Source organism: Papio anubis, chromosome 16 (assembly GCF_008728515.1).
Source record: "Papio anubis isolate 15944 chromosome 16, Panubis1.0, whole genome shotgun sequence".
Classification (NCBI taxonomy): domain Eukaryota; kingdom Metazoa; phylum Chordata; class Mammalia; order Primates; family Cercopithecidae; genus Papio; species Papio anubis.
The window spans coordinates 78,120,025-78,126,318 of NC_044991.1; the positions used below are offsets into that span (position 1 = coordinate 78,120,025).

Below are 6,294 nucleotides of genomic sequence, written 5' to 3' on the forward strand. Positions count from 1 at the left end.
CTTGTGTTCCAAGCACAGGCCTGGGAACCAGCCCAGACATTCTGTGGCTCATTTCATCATTGTATGTGGTAGTGTCTTGATTTCCCTATTTGTGAAACAAGGATAGTCCTGACAGAATTGGGAATAGTTTATAAAGTGCTTGGAAAATAAAACAGGCAAGCCATCAATACTATCATCCATAAAGGCCAGTGAGGGGGCCTTTACACTTAAACAGCGCATCCTTATTAAAGCCATCACAGTCACATGAGAAGTGACATATAAACACAACCCACAGCTAAGTGACTCAATTACAAATCTATACCCTACTGAAGAGGGTATTAGTATATACAGATTCATTTTTAATTCTAACAGCTGGTCAAATAATGCATGACTCTTTTAGATGTGTATGTATTTAAATTAAATCTTTAACTGAAATCTAAAACTGTGGCATATATTCAGAGCAGCCTTCCCTTTGTAAACTCTATCCAACGTTGTCTATACTTTCCTCTTATTTTCTAAATCTTTATTTCTAGAACACTGTTGAAATTCTTGAAGGGTTCCAGGATTTCTCTAGCTGCTGTCTTGGAACCAAGGTAGGGATCAATAATACCAAAGCTTGTGAGTGAATCTCAGGGAACTCCTAAAGGCAGAGGACTGAATTAATACACAGAGATGAGAAGACCCAGGACTAAAACAGTAATATGAATTTTGCATTTTTTATTGACTAGAATAAAAACGTGTGCCCTGCAATCAAAACTGTCACTTTCCATAGTTGGCTCAAATTTATCAGTGATTTCCTACACACACACACACACTCTCCATAATCAAGTTGGCTTATATATACCAACTTGAGAAGCATGATAATACGTGAGGAGACCCGTCTCACTCCAGTGAAGCAGAATATGAATTCTGACTTAAGATGACCCCAAAACTGGCAGATAGCAAAGGTAGGTCATAATGTAACGCAGGTGTAAGGAGTACTAAGACACTGAGAGGATGAAAGAACACAATCATTCTCTCCTCACTTTCTAATTAACAGCATCAGACAAACAAAAAACCATGAAGTCACAATGGCCACCTATGATGGGCAAAGCATGGATGGTTTATCTAATAAAGTATCTCAAGAATCAAAGTGGAAAGTGCCAATGTAAAAACAACAAACAGCTTTTACATTCAAAATATCAATTAATTAGCATGGGGCTTTGGTTTATACCAGTTTCAAACACCGAGTTTCCAAACTGACAGTAATGTACATGAGCAAACTACGACAACTGCTCCACAGTTAATATCACAAGCTCTTACAAAACTAGGAGAGGGGCTGGGCGCGGTGGCTCACGCCTGTAATCCTAGCACTTGGGGACGCCAAGGCAGGCGAGGTGGATCACTTGAGGTCAGGAGTTCAAGACCAGCCTGGCCAACATGGCGAAACCCCATCTCTACTAAAAATACAAAAATTAACCGAGCATTGTGGCAGGCACCTGTAATCCCAGCCACTCAGGAGGCTGAGGCAGGAGAATCTCTTGAACTCAGGAAGCAGAAGTTGCAGTGAGCTGACATCGCACCACTGCACTCCAGCCTGGGAGACAGAGCAAGACTCTGTCTCAAACAAACAAAAAACACAAAAACTAGGAGACGAAAACCTTTAAGTTTATCTGATGCTAATAACAAGTCAAGCTCTGTGAATCTAACTATAATTAAATTATTTACACATAGGGGAGCAATGTTTCTCTTAATGTACATGCTTCTCAGGCAAGAGAATGAAGGTTAAACTCCCACTGAAAATATTTTACCTTATGTAAGACATAACAGACTTTATGACACTCATTTAAAGTAAAAGTCCTTTGGAACTCCAGGTTGAACAAGTAGCTTATTTACACAACAGTCATGGGTACTCTGGTGTAAACCACAATAATGCTTCTAATGTTGTAAAATAAAAACTTCAATTTTTTTCTTTTATATCATTTTAAAAATCTTTATTTCACTAAGATTTAAATAGGTTACTTGGAAAAAATATGTATAGAAAGTTTAATTCTGGTATGTTTTTTATTACACTTAGATGTATTGTCCCCAAACTACATCTCAAAACTAGGTGTACTTTCTCCCAAACTACACCTGATACTTGAACTTTTCATCTGTATTTAATAATATGACAATCATTTCCAGCTCTAGAAAACCCACATGTATTTTATGTGTATGTGTACATACAAACACACACACACCCCAATTATGAAATCAACTGGCCGAGGTCTATTACAATTTATGCAATTTTGTTACTTATGTATGATTCTCAAAAGAAACACAAATGCTGAAGTTTTTCTTTTTTTTTACCCTATGAAGCATCAATCCCTACTTTCTCCTTTACAAAACAGTTCTATCTTCCTAAGTTGCAATTTTCAAAATAAAATTTGTAGCCAGCATCATCCTATTCAACCAATATACTGCTGAGTATTTTAGTTTCAGTACTTTTATTAAAAAGTACTAACTTTTTAATACTTTCAAAACTTGTAAGTAGTTACAAGGAAAGCAACAACTTCACAGTATGCTTTATATATCTATGCTTTTAATAATCAAATATAAATAATAAGCCATTTTCGCCTGATAAAAGTCTACTGGTTGGTTACTTGCAAGTGGTACCAAAACAATCTGTTCAACATTGTGAAGTTCTTATTTTAATATAAATAGTATTAAAACTCTTCCTGCACTCTGGCATAAGGAGAAAAAGGTAAGATAAACGTAAGCAAAGCAAAGCAAATTCACAGCAGGCATGTCTAAAATCTACGACTTCCAAGGTTGGAAGGGCCAGGGATGATTAACAGATTTTCAGCCCAATCTCCTACATTTTCTATACAGGGACTATAAGAACCAAAATCAAAGAGGTTAGTTTCAATATATAGCAGCTCCTGATAAGCTAGTCTCAGGAAATTTTTCAACAAAGGCCAAGATAAAGAAGGAATTTCTGCTTAAAGTTCAGCTAAACAGAATACCCATTCCCCACACTCTAGTTAATTGAGTCTTTTACTATACTTTAATGAAGTATATAGTTTACCTACTATAAATTCCAGTTTTCAAGCCCAATTGTCTCACTTTTTTTTTTTTTTTTTTTGGTAGAGACGGGGTCTCATTATGTTGCCCAGGCTGGTCTTGAACTCCTGGCCTCAAGTGATCCTCCTGCCTCAGCCTCCCAAAGTTTTGGGATCATAGGCGTGAGCCACCTTGCCTGGCCTCACCTTATTTTTTGAGTGTTAAAACCAAGAAACCTTTGAAACTGTAGAATACATGCTTTCTAAGAGCTCACAGCAAGTTTTCCTTTAAGGGAAAATAGCTGTTACCACTTAGGACTTCATTCAACACTGTATCTCATTTGCCAAATCAAACAAAAGCCCCTCGACAATCTTTATTTCAAACATTCCCTCAAATAAGCTGCCTTCAAATTATATGCTCATTTTCAGAACTTAAATAACTGCATATAAAACACCAAATAAAGATCAAAACTATACCTGTCTACAAATACTATACAGTATTTAAAAATTAAAATAATTCCATTTAAATATGTGATTTTTCACAATGATTAAGAAATTGTAGAGGCAATGTCTCTAGTCAAATACTTGTACCAAAGGCCCTCCTTTTCACTCACCAAAATGTTACTTGGTAGCAATTCTCCAATGAAAAATTCTCCTGTTAAGCACCAAGTGGTTAACTAGGTATCAAAGAATACACCCATTCCATTCCCCATAAACTTATCTTGGTGTATTTATGTAACATACTTGTAACAAAGTCTTAAAGGTACCCACAAACATCAACCACTGTCAATCTTTGGAAGTAAGAACAGGTTCATGGAAAAGCAGGTTTTCATCAGACATTTAAGGCTTTTAGAAGCTTAGCAACTCTAGAGATTGGGTTATCAAAATAACAGTAACTGAATACTTTATACACAAGGGTGTAGAATGCAAATGATTACAATATTAGCATCTGTAAAAATTTCTTTAAAAAGCTGTAAATCATTTCTTATGTTAATAAGTGTTCAGAACCCACTACTGCAACCAGCTCTAACCGGTTCCTTGAGGAATGTGGCTAGGCTGAAATTTTGGAAGTGTTGGTTTTGGTGGTGACCAAGGAGGAGGAAGTCTCTGGCTTCCCTGTTGCTGCAGTTCCCACCCTCCAAAATGAATATACCCACCGGTGTGAATTGACAATGTGGTCCAAAGAGCAAGGCAGGAAACGGAGTCCAGATCCTCAAAATGGTAGTACAGGGCATAACCACTAGGCCACCTATCAGTTCAGTACAAAAAGTACAACCCTGCGCATCATGGTGTAAAAGCTGGGGCCTAGGTTTCGCATTGTGCATCTCACACCTATGGAAATAACAAGAGGAGTAAAATCTATAGAAATCAACACACCCTAAGAAGGTGGGTGCTCACAGAAGACTGGTATCAACATTTTTGTAAAGGTGGTTGGCTGCTGGGATAATGAATGGCAATTACAAGTCCAAATTTGGAGGGAAACGAAATTTTTACAATCAACACTTGAGTTCGACAATGAAGAACCCAACATGGGCTTGATATTTACCAACAAGGCTTTGCAAATCATGACACCCATCTACACACTTATAACTATTACTACCCCACAAAAATCCAACATCTCTCAAGAATGATTTTTAATTCTCAAAGAATTGGAAAGATTTGGCCTATGAAGAAGGGAGTTAACCAGCAATGTCCCCAAACCTGTTACTTTCAGGTTTCAAACCTCCTTTACCACCAGACTTAGGAAAGATATGGTGACACATTCAAAACTTGAGGTGGAAGAATTCCAGAGGAAGGGAATCCGAACCAAGGATGTGCCAAGGTGATTCGTCAAGAACAAATATGGACTAGGGGCCAACAGTTTTGAAAAAGTAAAAGGAGAAAACTTCTGAAATGCAGGGTGGGCTCTTTAAAAGAAGTAAAATCACTGCTCTTGACTCACTTAATCCTTCGCCATGTTGCTGTCAGCTCACCAACTAAGAGTGCGAGTGTGTCTTGCTGGGCCCATTTTCCCATGGTCTGTAGAAGGCGCTGTGAAGCACATCCTGTTCTAGCTCGGGGGCCCTTCCCCCCTCTGCAGCCTTACCCAGTGCAGAGAATGCGCCCCCTACTGACTCCAACACTCATCGCCTTTAGCCGACTTGGCTGCGGTGCATTTTGGGTGGGGGCTGGTATTTTCTCCATGGCCATAAACCAGAAGCAACAATGCAGATTTCTAAAGAAACTGTATCAAGCTATCCAAGAGATTTTTTTTTTTTTTTCATTCTGAAGGTTCAAGATATAGGCACAAGAAGCATCAGGGATGGGAACTGGGTGTGTGGGGATGGACATCATTAACATGGCAAACACTGAAACAGTTTGGTTCTTTTTCCCTCCTAAGCCTTTGTCTGTGAAATGGGGTTATGGCAAGAAGTGTCCAGAGGAATTGGTAAATGCAAGATGATTAAGAAGACTCGTGGGTGTGTGGGGGGTGTGTGTGGCTAAAAAGGATATCAGATCTACAGTCTTGGTCTTGGGCAGAAGAGGAAGAGAAGCAATCGCGCCTTTTCCAGCAGACAGGGATCAAGGTTGGGGGGGAGGGGAAGGCAGGCAGGCCGCCCAGAGGAAAGAAGAGGTGAATACGAGGGTGTTCACAAAAACTACTCCCCATTCATTACATTAAAAGAAGATCTTTTTGCAGCTCTCTGGATTTCCATTTTCTACCATCTTACTGCAAAGTTGGGGCTCAGAATGTTCGAAAGAGGTGCTGACCAGGCAGCTGAGACTGGGGAAAAGGGATGGTGGTGAACTGTGGTCAGGATAGGAGGGAAGCTGGCAGGTTGGGGAGGAAGGATTGCACAGGGGAGGCAAAGACTTTCACTCCATGCCATGCATGCTCCCCGCCCCCCCCAACCCCGTCCCCCCTCCCCCAGGTAAGGGTGGGCAGACCCGGCAGAAGGCTCGTTCCAGGCATGGGGGTGTGCGTGGGGGGGCTCCTTTTGGGGGTGGGGGGCGGACAGGATTAGTTCCAGGGATGGGAGAAGCTCGGTTCTGGCTGGGGCGGGGTTGGGGAGATGCCCTTAGCTGCAAAAGCTCCCGGCGGCCAGGCAGGCTGCTGGCCTCGGTGGGCTCACGGAGCGGAGAAGGGGGTCGGGCTGCAGGAGGAGGCGCCTGGACCTCCAGAGCAGAGTCGGGTAGCGGTCCGTGCCGGGACGGGCGACCGGTCCGCGCCGGGGTGTGCAAAGGAGCGTGTGTGCGGCTGGAGGGCGGCGATGCGAACAACAATGCGCCCGCGCCCGGGGCCGGGCTGGGCTGG

At 41.4% G+C, this 6,294-nt stretch overlaps 1 protein-coding gene across 5 annotated transcripts in view; it reads right to left on the reverse strand.

Moving 5' to 3' along the window:
• The window catches only part of ADNP (activity dependent neuroprotector homeobox), a 43,298-nt gene that overhangs the window by 36,362 nt on the left and 642 nt on the right, over positions 1 to 6,294 (reverse strand). For 2 of the 5 annotated variants that reach the window (XM_021920929.2, XM_021920927.2), the window contains exon 1: positions 4,157 to 5,869. The exons of 2 other annotated variants lie outside the window; for them this stretch is intronic. The gene's annotated coding sequence lies outside the window, so the exon portion shown is untranslated. Of the gene's footprint in view, positions 1 to 4,156; positions 5,870 to 6,294 lie in introns of those variants that run through there. One more of the 5 variants, XM_021920928.2, reaches the window with a different exon arrangement.